Genomic DNA, 18,935 nt, shown 5'->3' with positions numbered 1-18,935 from the left:
TCAGCTAAACTTTTTCTGGGGTCCCACCACCTTGGGTAGTCATTTTTTTCCATTTTACCGCCCCTCACCCCATGCTAAGGTACTACCATTGAATGAGGTCCAAGTTCCCCCTACTTGTAGACTTACCCAGCTCTGTTAGTCTCTCTCACCAAATGAGTCTTTCTTCCCTTCCACTACAATATACCCCCCTCCAGAGGTGCCTGACTTCAGAAGACAAAAGCCAGGGAAGGCTGGGAGTAAGTCGTTTCTATTTTCAGACGTATCACAAATCTTCCCTGAGGCAAGAGTGGTCTCTATCTATTAATAACTGCAGGCTTGCAATGGAGGAAATATCAATGGAAGGTATAGGGGGAAAAAAACAAATGAGACATAATTTCATATTCACAAGAGAAGAATCTCTTTTGAAGAGAAAAAAGGAACATTAGTAATTTTCCTAGTACAATACCCTAATTTCATAACTAGTTGGTCATTTTTTTTTAGCTCGGGAATGGAATGGTACCAGCTACTGCTTTAGGTGGTTGTGGTCAGCACTGTGGTCTTCCCTGGCAGCTCAGCTGGTACAGAATCCACCTGCAATGCAGGAGACCCCAGTTCAATTCCTGGGTTAGGAATTCCCCTGCAGAAGGATAGGCTACCTACTCCAGTATCCTTGGACTTCCCTGGCGGCTCAGACAGTAAAGAATCCGCCTGCAATGTGTGAGACCTGGGTTTGATTCTCCCGTAGCCTCTGCAGAGGTCACCTGCAGCTTGATGGACAGTTGCCCTAATGGTTCTTCAGCATAGAATTCTTTACCTGAACACTTTCTCTGGCTGCAAGAGCATGAAGGGCCACTGTCCTGTTAGGGGCAATTCTGAGGTATGTTCTCCATGCAGTCCAATATGATTACTAGCAAAGGTAACTTGACCACTTGAAAGTAGCTGTTCCAAACAGATATGCAACTCACATGTAAAATATGCACTGGACTTCAAAATCATAGTATGAAAAAAAGATACATTATCTCATTAATGTATTTATTGCTTATATAATTATAATTATAATATTTTGGGCATATTTTGCTAAGTAAAATATAACATCGAAATTAATTTTACTTAATTTTTAAAACTTTACTTATTAGAAAATTTAAAATTACATATGTGGTTTGCATTACATTTCTGTTGGACAACACTGTATACAGTTTACTAAAGGGTCTCCAGCAGAAATGAGCTACAATTGCCCACCCTAACAACTTATCATTTTGATTCAATATTTTTCCCTTTCCTGAAAACATTAATTCGGGAATTGTGGGATTCTAAACAGGTTTTTTTTGGATGAAGTTTGGTGTAGGTGAAATCATATTGAAATTTGTGCCTTTTGTTCTAGGGGTGGCAGAAAATTTGTATTTGGGAAAAGGCAGGTCTTCGGTTACATGCATTTTTATAGACTTCGAGTTTTACAAAGCAAAGGAGAAAATGAGAAGGGACATACTCAAGACAACGAGAAGGATCAACTCTATTTTATTTTATTTTTTTTTGTGGGCATGCGTTCTCTCTGAACAGATTATGATGGTGTAGCTGGTTTTTGCTTTCTTTTGAGACAGCTAGAGATAAAGCAATGGCACCCCACTCCAGTACTGTTGCCTGGAAAATCCCATGGATGGAGGAGCCTGGTAGGCTACAGTCCACAGAATCGCTAAGAGTCGGACACGATCGGACACAACTGAAGCGACGCAGCAGAGATAAAGTGGGGTGTGGGCTCTGGACCCTGAGAAGAAGGACGGGGGGAGGGGATATCCACCTGGAGAATATGAGTCAAGCCTCAGATCATGATATCAAGTCAGAGTAAAGGACAGAACTGACCTGCCATGGAGCCCCTTTGGAAGGGCATGACTAATGGATTCCAGGAGAAACGGCACCTAATGTTTTGTCTTAGGTTTTCCTTTAGATAATGCTATTCATGTATGCATTAGTAAAGTTTTACAAAATGCCACAGCTGTGCTTTGAGCAATTAAAGATTAGGAGCCATGCCTAATGTCTTTGGGGCATAACTAGAAGGGGAAAAAAATAGCAGCTAGATGAAGTGCTTGTAAGATGACAATAGCCGGTGAGCAGAAAATCCTGAAGCAGTTATTTAAAAGAAAAACATAATCAACAATCAGCTATTAATAGTAAAAATATGCTCATGTTTATTGAGCCAGACACACCTGAACTAACATGTTCTAAGTATTTTTGTGGATTATCTCTTTTTGTTTTCATGATAACCATATGACATGAGTCATATTATCACTGCTTTATGGGTAGGAAAACTGAGATACAGAGATTCTTAAGTAACTTGATCAAGATCAAACAGCTACTAAGTGGCAGAGCCAAGGTACAAATCCTGGCAGTCACTTTTGCTTCAGGGCCAGTCACTTTAAGCACTATAATATCCTGTCTCTTGTGACAGGTTTGTGGATCAATGACCTGTTCCCTGGAGATTTTCGGAAGTCAGATGGGAAACCTGATAAAAGACACTGTATGTAAGGCTGTTTGCAGACGCTCTTACTTAGATTTTAAAAAATCAGCTTTGACAAAAGCTCTTAACTAGATAGAAAGTTTGAAAGTAGAGAACATATTTCATAAACTTCATATTCCTCATATACTTCTTATTATGACCTGTGCTTGGTAATATTTCCTATTTACTGATCAAACACATAAATATGAGAAATGTCCTTCATTTCTTTTTATCCCTAAATGTCTCAATATGTTGATCATTGACTTTTAAGCCATCCAGTCAGAAATTTTCTTAGCACAGCTTTGATCGTATGATAGAATCCTAATAGTATTCAAAGACAATGTTAACTAATTTGCTGATTTCAGATACACAATTTCTAAAATACTACCAAATGATATTAAATACTAACTAAATCTAAACCTAAACTCTAGGAGGTGAAATCCCCTTTATTGCTTTTTCAAGATCCTATCATTTTACTTAATCCAAGGATTACAGAACACAAGCTCCAGGGTTCAATAAGACTGTAGAGATCTTCCCTCTGCATAATGTAGTCTGGTCATTTTCCTTCACTGAATTGCTTACTCAAATGTCTTTAATTCTCATCAAATTGCTTATTCAAAAGAAATAGAAAACAAAGATATTTCTAATATGTGGTGCCTGAATGAAGAAGGGAAAAGCTCAGCACTGGATCCACTATTCCTTCCCAGGACCTGCTCTTTCCCTAGTGATTTCCCCATTTATTTGATATCCATTCCTAAACTTTCTGTTCCAAGAGGTTCTAGGCTTTTGGAAACCAAACTGGGAAGACCAGCAGGCCTTCAACTTCCCATTCAGCCATATATCTCTCCTGAAGAATAAGCAAAGGAAACTTTCTCTTGTATGGGAGAAAAGAAAGGGAAATTCCCTGGGAGGAAAAAAAATGGTCACTATTTCAAAAGTAAGTGTGTAAGGCACCTTGTTTGGCATTTTACATAGATTATTTTAGTTTGTCCTCAAACAACATGTACCAAAAAAAGTCTTTATTTTATTGTTTAATGTTGTAAATGCTATTATTCATCTTCATTTTAGAGTGAAGGAATGTGAAGGCAGACTGGGTTACTTAGTGGGTATGATAAACAAGCTTCTCAGATGACCTTCTGGTCTTCACACCATCATTCCATATCCTAGTGACTTGATTTTAACAAAAGCGATAGACAAGATGATGAGATGTCACCTTCAAGATTAGACTGTGCCTTCTCTGATGCTTTCTCAATTGTTCACCCTGATGGAAGCCAACAGTCATACTGTGAGCTGCTCAGTGGAGAGGCCCACATCAGTGGCAAGGAACTAATGTCTCCATAATGGGCAGCAAGGACCTGAGGCTGCCAACAGCCATGTGAGGAATCGTGGAAGTGCATCTTCTCTCAGTGGGCTCTGAGATGACTGCAGCCCCAGCTAGCACCTTGACTGCAGCCTTGTAAGGGACCCTGAACCCTGGGACAAGGCTAAGCTGGACTTGAGTCCTGACTCCCAGAAAATGTGAGATAATAAATGCAGTTTTAAGCATTGGCTTTAGAGTATTTGTTATGTGACAAATTATATATGTGGTAAATTTAAACTGAGACAGGCTGGCTCTGGGCATCGTGGTCCAGCCAGTGTGTTCTACTGCTCCCTGGTACTTGGGACCATTCCCTCAGCCTCTCCTCTCAAAGGCCAGCATTTGCAACCAAGCTCAGCACTCTCCCTCCTGCTTCCCAATGGCCCAGGTAGTGCTGAGGTTCCAGAAGACAGCACAGACCATCTCCTTCTCTTGCACTAAAGTTCCTGTCTGCTCGCTTGTACCACTAGGTCATTATCCATCCCTCCTGTTGGATTATGACTCAGAAATACCTGCTCTTGTTACCATTTCATTTATTCTCTGTGTTCTCTACTTTCCGTTTTTTTAGTGCTTCTGTGCTTCTTTTTTGCTTTTCTTTGCTATTAGACCCCATTTTTCTTTTCATCTCCACTTTCTCCTGTAAATGGTTTTCTCCTGCCTCTGCTTTCCTTTACAGAAAAAGCCACTATGTAACTTCTGGAAACTTGAATATTTGTCTGAAAAGGACAGCTTTCTGGAAACATCGTCAGGAAAAAAAAACACAGGTGGAGGGGGTGGGCAAACCCTCTTGGGCAAACCCTCTTCTTCAGTGGGTTTCTGTTCCTCCCCACTTCCCGTATCAAAACATCCCCAATGGCAGTTAAAAGCTGTTGGCCACCCCAATTAAAATGTTTTCATAGAAACTGTCAGAAATAGTTCCAAGAGCACTTTTAAGTTATTACATGTGGGTTACATAAGCACAGGCAGCTTTTTTAAATGTTCAAAATATGATATGAATTGAGTCACACAACAGTCGGTCAAAGCTTTGGCTTTCCAGTGTGACTAACAGGATCATCTGAGAATCAGGCATTCTGGACAAAAACATATCTTAAAGAAAATCAATTAAAGAATCTCTTTTGTTCCTGCCAAGAATCTGTACTCCTAGCTTTTCAAAATATTGCTATAATTACTTTGCATTTAGATTAACTGTTTTTAAGGATAGCTGTAACAGGACCAATCACATTACAGACTGGTTAGGGGAAGAAAAAGTAATTCTTTATTTGATTTAAACTAATCTTACCTTCCTCAAGGGTCCTCCCCACTGGGTTGTGTGGGGAAACAACAACAAAAAAAACCCCAAAAACTATTAAGACACTTCTGTAAACCCAAACAGATGGATTTAAACACCCCCATTTCTGTGTTTCTCATGATGATTCAAGTGGTGTGCTAAGGAGATAGTGCTTCCTAGAGCTCTACAGACATTTAGCACCCCTGCCCCTCCTCACCTCCACCTCCATAAAATGCCAGTAGCTTTCATTAGCATGATGACAACCCTCACTGCCCTTACATAGTTCTAAACACCCTCTTGAAGGTTAGTACTTCCCACTCCCCTAAAAAAAAAAAAAAAGCAACCTAAGTATGCTCAGGTACTTAGGTAAACCTTCCCTGGTGACTCAGACAGTAAAGGATTTGCCTGCAATGCAGGGGACCAGAGTTTGATCCCTGGGTCAGGAAGATCCCCTGGAGGAGGGCATGGCAACCCATTTCAGTATTCTTGCCTGGAGAATCCCATGGACAGAGGAGCCCAGAGGACTACAATCCATGTAGTCACAAACAGTTGGACGTGACTGAGTGACTAAAACTTTTTACTTACTTTTTTAACATGCTAGATCTATCCCTTCCCAACCCTCCTCTCCAAGATGGCATCTGGGCTTTACCGAAAAAGGGACTAGCAAAGGTCCTCAGATCAGTACAGTGTTCCCAGGTCCTCTGGTCTCCATGGCAATGTTTATTACTCAGCTGGTTGGCCTTCACTGCTTTTAAAGTTAACCCTGGTAACTTTAACCTGGTAAAGTAAACCCCGACTCACAATTAAATGAGAATTATTCTCAAACGTAACACTTCAAGTATGACATGGTTGCACAGCTGACTTGCCCAATTATACTCAGGTAAAAAGGAGGAAATACTCTTACTGAAAAAAAAAAGAAAAATTGAAAGTAAGGAGCCTCAGTAAAAATATCTCTTTCTCAATGCTTATGTATCAGTAGGAATCAAATCCCAAAGGCAGAGTTTACTATACTGAAGATTTGAAATGGTTTCAGAAGAAAAGGAAATGGCTCTTTCATATATCTACAAAAAATAAAATGCTAAAATAATGCCAAAATATTGTGAATTAATTACTAAATTAATATTTCCCTCAATAATTTATTAAGTCTTCTGAAATAACTCATATTTTGTTGGGCCTTGGATCAAGTAGTTAGCTTTGATGAAATATGTCTGCTTTTGGACAGAAAAGAGTCCTGGGAATCCTGACTTGGTACACTGGTACAGTCCAAAAGTTTCCTAAGCCATTTTACCTTGGAAGAGTGTGCCCAAGACTCTCCTTTGAAATACCCGTAGTTCAGACTACTTAGTGCAATGCTTTTCACTGAGATTACTATTTGTTAATGACATAATCACTAGCCTGTTGTCTAAAACAGAGTTTCAGGCAAACTTCAGAGAGAAGCAGAAACTTGTTTAATAATGAGACTGAATTCACTATAGTACCAATAACATCAAAACGAAAGAGAGAGAAAATTCTCTATTAGATATTTCATATGAGTTTAGTCAATGTTTCCCATGAATCTATTATGGATGTGAGGGCAATGACAAATTTCCAGGTTTTTCCTTACAATCTCTGAAATTCTTGTATGAACTTAACCCAGGGAAGGATGAGCCCTCTTCCGATCTGTCAGTTCTTCCAATGCAGTACTTACAGTGCTGTGCTCAGTTGCTCAGGTGTGTCCAACTCTGCAACCCCTGGACTGTAGCCCACCAGGCCCCTCTGTCCAAGGGGTTTTTTAAGCAAGAATACTGGAATAGGTTTCCATTTCCTCCTCCAGGGGGTCTTCCTGACCCAGAGATCAAACCTGTGTCTCCTGCATCTCCTGTTTTGGTAGGCAGATTCTTTACCACCAAGCCACCTGGGAAGCCCCAGTTTTTACAATAGCGGTGAGCTAATTAAGAAATACAGAAATACAGAACACACCAAACAAAATAGCCTCTAGCTATTAACTCCTTCGGGTTTGGCCTCAGCTTTTGAGCTCACGTCATGCCCTTCTTTGGGTGGTCTCAGCCAATGACCAAGCAAAATGTGCTATAAAGGCCTAGACTTTCACCCAATGCAACACTCTTCTAAGAGCTAATCTTCACTTTGGATCTTACTGTTGGGCTTTCAGAGACTTTGTCAGATCTGTATTGTGATCTGTTGACTCTTCTGTTCAGTCTTTTTTCCTGCTCTTTCTTTTCACAGGTGTTACTCCCCCAACACCCCTTTTATTCTCCTTTCCACTTCTTAGAGGACCCAACTGGCACATTAGTAGCAGGAAGGACCCAAAAAAGCAAGTGGTAAGTTGAGATTTTGAAACCAGACCTCTCACTTCCTGATTGGCAAAAAAAAAAAAAAAAAAAAAAAGAGGCCATTCCAGGTGGTATATGGGAAACAATTAGTACTTGGCACAATATGGCAGTGTGAGAGCTAAAACTTTTCACTGGTAGAGAGCACTGGGATATAATACTAGATGGGGAGAGTTTGTGGACTTTGGGACATCCTCTTGAAATACAGAATTACACACTCTATTCTGAATGGGTGAAGCAAATGTGCGGCTAGGATGACTCCCAGACAGCTGGAGAAAGTAATGGCTCATGGAGAGAAAAGGAAATGCCTGACCTGCCGGAGCTGACTCTGGAGAAAAGACATAAAAAACTCAGGGAAGTGGAAATGCTGGAGTGAATATATTATGTGAGGCCAGAAAACCTACCAGAAAATCATTTTGCACAGAAGGACCCAGAGGACACGTCATTCTGAAAGGCCAACAGGACTGTGCTAGTAAGAGAGACACCAGCATTACAAAGAAAGACATCCGAAGCTGACTTCTATTTACAGTGCAGGGTTGCCTATAGGAGAGCCTTCCATGGAACTTGGTTAATTAGTAGCAGTGAGGATAACGGGGCCCTGAAGCAATAGAGGATGAGCAACACTTAACCCTCAGAAGCTAGGAAGTCATAATTATAGTGACAAGAATGTAAAGAAAGCAGCCAAGAGGGAATTGTGAATATGGTTAATAGAATATGGTTATAGTAAGGGCAAAATATGGGCTTCCCTGGTGACTCAGTGGTAAAGAATCTGGCTGCAATGCAGGAGACATGGGTTTGAGATGGCAGGTTCAATTTCTGGGTTGGGAAGATCCCCTAGAGAAGGAAATGGAAACCCAGTCCAGTATTCTTGCTTGGGAAATCTCATGGATAGAGGACCCTGGTGGGCTACAGTCCAGGCGGTCAAAACAGTCAGACACAATTTAGCAACAAAACCACCACCACGAGGGGCAAAATATTTGGGCAGCCAATGCGAGTGTTGATCGCACACATGATTAAAAGAAGGAATGGATGAGCAGGAGGCTGAGGGTGGTTGTCCCAATAAACAGTCACACTTTCTTGCCAAGTTCCTGTACCTGTACCAGTTTTCAAATCACTGGTGGAAGACTTAGCTGGGTCTCATGAAGAAGCACCCTGCAACACCATATCAGGTATATATTGTAGAGACTCCTTTGACCTCCTTTTCTCAAAGGGACTCACTTGCACTTATTTGAATAACTGTACACAGGTAAAGGGAATACCCATATATTTTGAGGACTATTAGATACAAGTGAGAGTTAACACTGATACCTGAAGATTTGAAGCAACATCATGTCTCTTCAACCCCAATTATATACTTTGGAGTAATTTTCATATATTGTTCTTGACCTGTGGAGTAAGAGCTATCATATTTGGGAAAAGTCAAGTATAAGTCTTCAAAACTGCCTCTTCTGTCCAAGAGAGTAAATCTAAAACAATAAATCACAATGCTAGGGTATGGTGGCAATAAAAGACACAGGCATAGATTGAAATACGTATAATATCATATATGAAACGAGTTGCCAGTCCAGGTTCGATGCACGATACTGGATGCTTGGGGCTGGTGCACTGGGACGACCCAGAGGGATGGTATGGGGAGGGAAGAAGGAGGAGGGTTCAGGATGGGGAACACATGTATACCTGTGGTGGATTCATTTTGATATTTGGCAAAACCAATACAATATTGTAAAGTTTAAAAATAAAATAAAATAAAATAAAAGATACAGGCATAATAGCTTCCATCACATCTCCATTTCACTTGACAATCTGGCACCTTCAGAAAACAGATGAACTAGCAAAATAACTGTAGACTACCATAAGTTCAACCAAGTAGCAGCCCCAGTTGCAACTGCCATGCCAAGCATAGTAGTACTGCTAAAGCAGGATAATTAGGTAGACTTCACAGGGTATGTGGGCTTCCCTTGTGGCTCAGCTGGTGAAGAATTCGCCCACAATGCAGGAGACCTGGGTTCGATCTCTGGGTTGGGAGGATCCCCTGGAGAAGGGAAAGGCTACCCACTCCAGTTTTCTGGCCTGGAGAACTCCATGGACTTTATAGTCCATAGGCTCGAACAGAGACACAGTTGAGAGACTTCCACTTTCACACGGTATGTGGCCACTGATTTGGAGAAGGCTTTCTTTTCTACCTTGATCAAGAAAGACAACTAGAAATAATTGTCCATATGAAATAGCTAATTATTAATGTCCACATGAAATAAACTGACAATCGCGTGTATTGACAGTCTAGCCCTATTAACTCTCCTTTTTCATATACAGTCCAAAGAGATCTAGGTCATCTGGAGATTCTGGATAAGGTCCTTAAGATCCATTATAACAATGAAATAATGCTGATATAACAGACTGAGCGAGAGGTGGCTAGTGTGCTGGAGGTTTGTGCTATAGAGAGTAGGAAATGAACCCTATGAAGAATCAGGGCCTTGTCCTTATTTATTTGCTTAAACCTCTTACTTATTAGAGGTTTTAAGAGTGCAGTATTCTGAGAAGTGCTAGAACATCCTTTTCAAAGTAAAACACAAACTAACATCTCTTGCATCCCCTACAATAAAGAAGAAAGCACAAGACCTAAGAGGCTGCTTTGGGTTCTGTAAACAAGGTAGTCCAGACCTCGGACTACATTCCTGGCCCATAATACCTGGTGCAACTTGGCACAAGAAAGGGCTAGTGAGTTCTTATGAGTTCTAGTGCAAGTAGCCTAAATTTGACTAAAGGAATTGGCAGATCCTATGGCATTAGAATTGTCAGTTTCCAGAAAAGATGCACTATGAAGTTTATAGGAACCTTAGAAGGAAAATCATGGTTCAGGTTTCTGGGGTTCTGGATCAAGGTTGTACAACCTTTGAAAAATAAGTCCTGGGATGCTATGCTAAAGAGGGAGTACTTGACCATGACACTTGCACTGTGCTTAGTCACTCAGTCGTGTTCAACTTTTTGCAACTCTTGCATCTCCTGTTGTCTCCTTCATTGCAGGCAGATTCTTTACCCACTGAGCCATTGGGGAACCTCACTGAGATACTTACTGGTACAAAGTGAAATATATCTTGCTGAACATACTATGTCATAAATTCTGGAGACCCAGTCACAATTCATCATCCGATGAAGTATTACATTTGGTGTAGGAGGGTGCCTGTGACCACAGCTCCACTGGTTGCACCACATGCTGCATGTCCCAGAAGCTGGTGGCCTAATAAAACACTGAATGGCCTGCTGAGAGTGAAGTTCAAGCAGTTGCTAAGAGACAATAGTCTGGAAAGATGAGATGCTGTCCCACAGGATGCAGTAGACCTTGATATGGCTCAGGGTCCCAAAAAGAAACAATACATGGGGCCAGAAAGCAATGGATTAAAACAGGAAGAGCCCCGTTTATCATCCTCCCAATTATCCACTAATGGACATAGTGTTTCCCATTTCTGTAGTTTTAAATTTGTGGAATTAGAAGTCCTAGTCACCAGAGGTGGCGTCTTCCTGCTAGGGGGCAGAGCAAAGGCCCCACTGAACTAAGCTTCATCTCCTGTCTGGGAACTTTGGCCTTTTTGAGTTCAGGGACAAGTAGGCAGGAAGAAGAGTCAACACCCTGGCAGAAGAAGCTAATTCTGATCAACAGCAGTAAGTAGGCTTCAACTGGGGCAAGTAAGAATATGTGTGATACCAAGGTGACACGACTGAGCGACTTCACTTTCACTTTTCAAGGTGACCCACTTGGGAACCTCTACTTTGCCCAACAGTGACTGTAAATGGACAAGAACAACAACATCTGCCTGAGAAAGGGATTGTTACCCGAGGCTCAAGTTTCTCAGCACTTAAGGTTTTCACGTTAGCAATTTAATTATCGAGACCAGCGGAGGTGGTAGATAAAAGAGAGGAAAATTTAGAATAAATAGTGAAGAGAATTAAGTAATGAGTTCAGTTGTGGCTCCTGCACAGACCAACTGCAAAGATGGAAACTGTAGTTTGTCCCACAAATTTCTGTCTTTGAAGTTTCTGTTCAGGAAGAAAACAGTTCTGTGAACGTGTATGGAGAGTGAATCTACATGCAAGGGGTAGAATGTGACAAATGCAGAAATGTGCTGCTCAGATATCTCTTCAATAAAAGGCCTTTTGCCTGTTTACAAAAAATGTGGCTGAATGACAGCCTCAGATTTTGAGTTGAGGTCACAGGCTTCTTGGGGAGACTCCAGCCAAAGACTAAGCAAGACTGTGCTGCAAAGGCCTTGCCATTTTTATTCCAAGGAAGGACTCTTCATCTTTGCTCTGACTTACCTCTATCCCATCTATTGATAGTTTTCTCCTTTTACCTTTTTTTTTTTTTTTTTTACATTCTTAATTCTATCACTGTTTGCTTCCTTGAGGACACAAATGATAAACCTAGTCTTTCCCAGTTCCATTCAGCTCCCCTTGGTTCTTTCCTATTTCGATCAATAATTGTAGGGGTGGTATTGTGCTTTTTTCAGATATGGATACAAATGTTTACCATTCATCTCCTATACCACATATTAGTAGAACTGAAATCTATCCACTTAAATATTTTAAGACATCAAAATGTACCTTTGCGAAAATGTACCTTAAACTATGCCGAATATCTTAAATATAAAAAAGGATAGACAATACTATTATATAGTAGGAATTATCACAAATGCATCAAAGGTATCAATTAATACTATCCTTAAAACTATTCTAGGGGGTGGGGACTATTTTCATTCCAATCTAACTGATCAGGAAATGGTCCCACAGTGCGAATTAACCTGCCTAAGGGCAATCATCCATGAGTATATCAATTGATTTGTGATTTAAACATAAGCTATTCTGCTCCTGTGTCTTCATCCATAATCATTTTACTTTTGTATTTCTAGAAAGGCTTGAGGAGTACCAGAACTTTAAAATTATAATAGTTCAGTCTTGGAGAAACCAGGCTTGGCTTATACATGGTTGAGGAACTTAAGATACAGTTTTTTGTTTGTTTGTTTGTTTTTTTAAGATACAGTTGTTTTAAGAAAGGTAAGTTTCCCCCCCGCCTCCCCCCTCAAAAAAAAAAAAATGTAAAAAAGCAAAATGGCTGTCTGAGGAGGCCTTACAAATAGCTGTGAAAAGAAGAGAAGTGAAAAGCAAAGGAGAAAAGGAAAGCTATATCCATTTGAATGCAGAGTTCCAAAGAATAGCAAGGAGAGATAAGAAAGCCTTCTTCAGTGATCAGTGCAAAGAAATAGAGGAAAATAATAGAATGCGAAAGACTAGAGATCTCTTCAAGAAAATTAGAGATATCAAGGGAAGATTTTATGCAAAGATGGGCTCAATAAAGGACAGAAATGGTACGGGCCTAACAGAAGCAGAAGATATTAAGAAGAGGTGGCAAGAATACACAGAAGAACTGTACAAAAAAGATCTTCACGACCCAGATAATCATGATGGTGTGATTACTCACCTAGAGCCAGATGTCCTGGAATGTGAAGTCAATGGGCCTTAGAAAGCATCACTACGAACAAAGCTAGTGGAGGTGATGGAATTCCAGTTGAGCTATTTCAAATCCCCAAAAATGATGCTGTGAAAGTGATTCACTCAATACATCAGCAGATTTTGGAAAACTCAGCAGTGGCCACAGGACTGGAAAAGGTCAGTTTTCATTCCAATCCCTAAGAAAGGCAATGCCAAAGAACGCTCAAACTACTGCACAATTCCCCTCATCTCACACGCTAGTAAAGTAATGCTCAAAAATCTCCAAGGCAGGCTTCAGCAATACGTGAATTGTGAACTTCCAGATATTCAAGCTGGTTTTAGAAAAGGCAGAGGAACCAGAGATCAAATTGCCAGCATCCACTGGATCATTGAAAAAGCAAAAGAATTCCAGAAAAACATCTATTTCTGCTTTATTGACTATGCCAAAGCCTTTGGCTGTGTAGATCACAATAAACTGTGGAAAATCCTGAAAGAGATGGGAATACCAGACCACCTGACCTGCCTCTTGAGAAATCTGTATGCAGGTCAGGAAGCAACAGTTAGAACTGGACATGGAACAACAGACTGGTTCCAAATAGGAAAAGGAGTACGTCAAGGCTGTATATTGTTACCCTGCTTATTTGACTTCTATGCAGAGTACATCATGAGAAACGCTGGGCTGGAAGAAGCACAAGCTGGAATCAAGATTGCCGGGAGAAATATCAGTAACCTCAGATATGCAGATGACACCACCCTTATGGCAGAAAGTGAAGAGGAACTCAAAAGCCTCTTAATGAAAGTGAAAGAGGAGAGTGAAAAAGTTGGCTTAAATCTCAACATTTAGAAAACTAAGATCATGACATCCAGTCCCATCACTTCATGGCAATTAGATGGGGAAACAGTGGAAACAGTGGTTGACTTTATTTTTGGTGGCTCTAAAGTCACTGCAGATGGTGATTGCAGCCATGAAATTATAAGATACTTACTCCTTGGAAGGAAAGTTATGACCAACCTAGACAGCATATTAAAAAGCAGATGTCGTCTAGTCAAGGCTATGGTTTTTCCAATAGTCATATATGGGTATAAGAGTTGGACTATAAAAAGAGCTGAGCGCCAAAGAATTGAAGTGTGGTGTTGGAGAAGACTCTTGAGAGTCCCTTGGACTGCAAGGAGATCCAACCAGTCCATCCTAAAGGAAATCAGCCCTGAGTGTTCATTGGAAAGACTGATATTGAAGCTGAAACTCCAATACTTTGGCCCTCTGATGCGAAGAACTGACTCATTGGAAAAGACCCTGATGTTGGGAAAAACTGAAGGTGGGAGGAGAAGGGGACGACAGAGGATAAGATGGTTGGATGGCATCACCGACTCAATGGACATGAGTTTGAGTAAACTCCAGGAGTTGGAGGTGGACAGAGAGGCCTGGCGAGCCGCAGTCCTTGGGGTCAAAAAGAGTCGGACAGGACTGACTGAACTGAAGTTTCCAAAACAGTAACAAGTAGTTTAACATTTATGTTTTGTAACTTTTGAAAAGTCAAGATTAAGAAAATGCTTCTACTGATCACCTCAGACTTCTATTTCCAAGTCAGTCCGAAAATTTTCTCCTGTGTCTCGCCAGCTGGTTGGTACCTTTACCTAAAATAGAGGCATCATCTTATCTGCAAAGTTAATTTCTTCCTCATTACTTCACTCCGTTGGTGGTCCAATATTTTCCTATTGACTTAGGCTTGCAATCTTGTAACCTGGTAGGCACTTAACATTTGTTACAGTTGGTAACATTTTTGTTTTGGTTCTTGGTTTAACTATTGTAAAAAGTCTAAAAAGGTGTCTTGTTTCCTTAAGATTTTCACAGAAAAGTGGCTACACTAAGGTCTCCTTTTTTGTCAACTGCAGAGAATTAAGTTTACAGTAAACTTTAAAAAATCTTAAGACAGAACTAGGTGGCCCGTGAGCTCCCAGAGCGAACTCTATGCTCCTTATCCAGAAGAACTATAATTCCCGTCGTGCATTGCTGCCTTCTCAGCCTACAACTGAGCGCCTCATTTCCGCCTGCATTGGCGGTGGATTATGGGTTTTGTAGTTTGTGTTTCTTTTGTCGCTGTCTTGGGAAGGGAAAAGTGTGGCCGGATCGACGGCTCTGAATCTGGTATTACAAAACAATGTTTAAAATAAGTTAATACAATAACGCATCAGAGTCAGTTTAGCCTCAGGTTAGTATGTATTTCACGTTCCGCCTTCTTCCTACTGCGGGGCCCGGGAAAGGGAAGTGACGTGCTTCCGGTGTAATGGCGGCGCGGTGGAGCTCCAGGTAATTACCGAAGTCCGTAGACTCGCTGCAGGCAGCGAGTTGGAGTTGGGGTTCCAGGTTGCCAGGCCGGGTGGGAAATGAAGGGGGCCCAGGAGTAGGTGCGGGCTCGCTGGTACGGCCGTGGGCGGTTTTCGGGTGCGCTTGGGTCTCCCGCCGCGCGGTGGCCCGCGAGGTTGGACTGTGAGTGTCGGTCGGGCGGAAGAACCCCAGCGAGTGGGATGGGGACTGCGCGGTGGGATGGAGACTGCGCGGTGGGATGGAGAGTGCCTGCGGGGACAGGGGAGGTTCCTGGAACTCACTCTCCGCGTTGGCTTTTACTGTGAAATCCAGCACCAGCGCGGGTACCCTTTCCTTTCGTGTGAGGTGTGTTTTGGGCGCGGATCACTTGGAGCCTCTCGAGTCCTTGGTTCGGGGCCGCAGGCCCCTTTCTTAGTGCCTGGGCCCCGAACCATAGGTGTGAGATTAATAAACCCTGGCTTATTAAAAAGCTGTGGAAGTTCTCCTCTAATTCCTCTTTCCGGCGAAGTATTTTTGTGACTGCTTCTTCAAAATATCATGAGTCGTTTCTTTTTCATCATTTACCACGTAGTTCTGAGGACTGTTCGTTCATTATTACGTGTGTTCTTCCTCTGTTATCCTTTATCCCTACATAAATTGTTTTTCAGTCGTTCCGTCGTGTCCTACTCTTTGCGACCCGATGGACTGCAGCACACCAGGCTGCCCTGTCCTTCACCATCTCCCGGAGTTTGTTCAGACTGGTGTCCATTGAGTCAGTGATGCCATCCAACCATCTCGTCCTCTCGTTCCCTTCTCCTGATTTCAATCTTTCCCAGCATTAGGGTCTTTTACATTGAGTCCTGTCTTCGCATCAGGTGGCCAAAATATTAGAGTTTCAGCTTCAAGGTCAGTCCTACCAATGAATATTCAGGACTGATTTCCTTTAGGATTGACTGGTTGGATCTCTCTGCTGTCCAAGGGATTCTCAAAAGTCTTCTCCAACACCACAGTTCAGAAACATCAATTCTTTGGCACTCAGCTTTCTTAATGGTCCAGTTCTCACATCCATACATGACTACTAGAAAAACCATAGCTTTGACTAGACTGACCTTTGTCACCAAAGTAATGTCTCTGCTTTAAATATGCAGTCTAGGTTTTTCATAGCTTTTTTTCTAAGAAGCAAGCATCTTTTAAGTTCATGGCTGCGGTCACCAGCTGCAGTCATTTTGGAGCCCCCCAAAATAAAATGTGTCAGTAGTTCCTTTGTTCTACCATCTATTTGCCATGAAGTGATGGGACTGGATGCCATGATCTGGTTTTTAAACGTTGAGTTTTAAGCCAACTTTTTCACTATTTCACTTTCATCAAGAGGCTCTTTAGTTCTTCACTTTCTGCCATGAGGGTGGTGTCATCTGCATATCTGAGGTTATTGATATTTCTCCCAGCAGTCTTGATTTCAGCTGTGTTTCATCCAGCCCTGCATTTAGCATGATGCACTCTGCATATAAGTTGAATAATCAGAGTGACAGTATATAGCCTTGAGATACTCCTTTCCCAATTTGGAACCAGTCTGTTGTTCCATGTCTGGTTCTAACTTGCTTCTTGACCTGCCTACAGATTACTCAGGAGGCAGGTAAGGTGGTCTGGTATTCCCATCTCGAAGAATTTTCCAATTTGTTGTGATCCACACTGTCAAAGGCTTTGGCATCGTCAGTAAAGCAGAAGTAGATGTTTATCTGGAACTCTCTTGCTTTATCTATCATCCAGCAATTTGATCTCTGGTTCCTCTACCTTTTCTAATCCAGCTTGAACATCTTGAAGTTCTCAGTTCATGTACTGTTGAAACCTGGCTTAGAGAATTTTGAGCATTATTTTGCTATCATGTGAAATGAGTGCAATTGTGTGGTAGTTTGAGCATTATTTGGCATTGCCTTTCTTTGGGATTGGAATGAAAACTGACCTTTTCCAGTCCTGTGGCCACTGCCGAGTTTTCCAAATTTGTTGGCATATTGAATACAGCACTTTAACAGCATCATATTTAGGACTTGAAATAGCTCGGCTGGAATTCCATTACCTCCACTAGCTTTGTTTGTAGTGTTGCTTCGTAAGGACCACTTGACTTCACATTTCAGGATGTCTAGCTCTAGGTGAGTGATCACACCAACTCATAAATGGATCAGACAAGAGTTCAGTACTTTCACCTTGAAAGCTACCCTGTGAGTCCTTTCCTGAATTAGTTTATCAGGATAGGTTTATTCTAGACATGATGACAGGAGCCTCTGGTCTAGAATGTAGTGCTGTATTTAGGGGCTACTTTATAAACATCTCTGTAGAGGCCACCCCCTCAAATTGTCTTTAAAATTTAGAATATGATTTACTAAGTGGCTCTATCATTTAATCATCAGCAAGCCCACCTTCAAAGCTGTACTGTGAGAGTTGAGAGAACATATCTGGCCCTTATACTTAAGTAAGGCAAGCTGATGAATGTTTTTTGGGGAGGGGGGAACAAAGTGGTATGAATGAAGGCATGCAACGTTCTCGGCAATTAGACCTGTTTTAGTAACTTGAAGTCACTACACCTTGAGGGTCAGATTTCCTCTTGGATTGGAACTGGTAGGAAAGGAACTGATACTTTTTTCATCTCAATAGGGAAGGATATTAAAGCTACTCTCCAGGTTAACCGAGGGAGGGTGGCGGTAAAGACAGGTAAGGTTTGGCTCCTCATGGTACTGTCTTGATACTGTTGATGACAACAGCTTGGCCATTCCTAGAAGTAGGGGTTGATATGTGGGACAAGACTGTTGTGGTATTCCATGGTAAAGAAGTTGTCAGATATCATTATAGGGAGTTCTTCATAGGAAGAATTAGGAACAATCATCAAAAGCTTACACACTGCCTTTTATCTTTGATTTTAGAATTGGAACCTATTAAGTAGCGCACACAGTCCTAAGTTCTGGATATATAACAGTGACCAAGTATTTCAGGGATCCAGTGTTCTACGCGGTCTTTCACGCCTCTGAGTCCTTATACGTGCTGTCTCATTGCCTGAATGACCTACTTGTCCTTCACAATGCAGCTTCTAGACCGATTTCTTTCTTTGTTCCCCAGACCCACTTACTTGCCCTTCCATTTTTCTAGTAGTATTGTGTTTATAACATTGCTGTAGCACTTAGATCTCTCTGCTCTGCCTGATAATAGGAACTCTGTCTCAGCCCTCAGTGCCTTGTGTGCAGCTTAACATGTCTCCCCTCACAAGATACAGACACTGCCTTTGACCCTCTATTCTTAACTTGCTTCCAGAGAATTGGGGGTAAAGTAAAAAGAAAAAGACCATGACCATCCTGCTTTTTCTCAACCGTTTACTTTCTCTAAGTGCTTTTCTGAACCACTTTTTAATATAAATATCAGTTCTTTTCATTCTGTTTTCCTGTTTCTCCCATAAAAATTTTTTTCAGTTATAAAAAACCTCACAAAGGAGACTTTCCTCACAAACGCAAACTTTAAAGACAAAATGAAAAAAGTACTGTTCAGTGGGTGGTTAGAAGCGCTGGAGATACTTCTTTGCCAGACAAGGTATATATTAAGTGGTGAGGGTTATGTAGGTTTTACATGTAAGGTTTTTTGTCTCTTCTTTGTTGTCGTTACAATGGGTATAAATTTAACTTAATCACAGATCAGTAAAACCCATACTGATAATATTTGTTCAGTGAATCAGGTGCTGGGAT

General features: G+C 41.4%; 1 protein-coding gene and 1 long non-coding RNA gene across 8 annotated transcripts in view; one reads left to right on the top strand and one right to left on the bottom strand.

Moving 5' to 3' along the window:
- The window catches only part of LOC147378663 (uncharacterized), a 182,220-nt gene extending 182,006 nt beyond the window's left edge, over positions 1-214 (bottom strand). Inside the window, exon 1 of the long non-coding RNA XR_015148587.1 lies at positions 127-214. This is a non-coding gene — a long non-coding RNA (uncharacterized LOC147378663). The remainder of the gene's footprint in view (positions 1-126) is intronic.
- A 14,623-nt stretch (positions 215-14,837) lies between these two features.
- The window catches only part of CWC22 (CWC22 spliceosome associated protein), a 63,953-nt gene continuing 59,855 nt past the window's right edge, over positions 14,838-18,935 (top strand). Inside the window, exon 1 of one of the 7 annotated variants that reach the window (XM_086361124.1) lies at positions 14,838-15,115. The gene's annotated coding sequence lies outside the window, so the exon portion shown is untranslated. Of the gene's footprint in view, positions 15,116-15,173; positions 15,394-15,415; positions 15,577-18,935 lie in introns of those variants that run through there. The other 6 variants (XM_086361074.1, XM_086361115.1, XM_086361101.1 and 3 more) reach the window with 6 other exon arrangements.

The sequence above is a fragment of the Bos grunniens genome, chromosome 2, assembly GCF_055505025.1.
Source record: "Bos grunniens cultivar Pamir isolate PY7600 chromosome 2, Bosgru_T2T1.0, whole genome shotgun sequence".
Lineage (NCBI taxonomy): Eukaryota > Metazoa > Chordata > Mammalia > Artiodactyla > Bovidae > Bos > Bos grunniens.
Note: the sequence above shows the minus strand (reverse complement) of the source record. Positions and strands in the feature narration are given on the sequence as shown.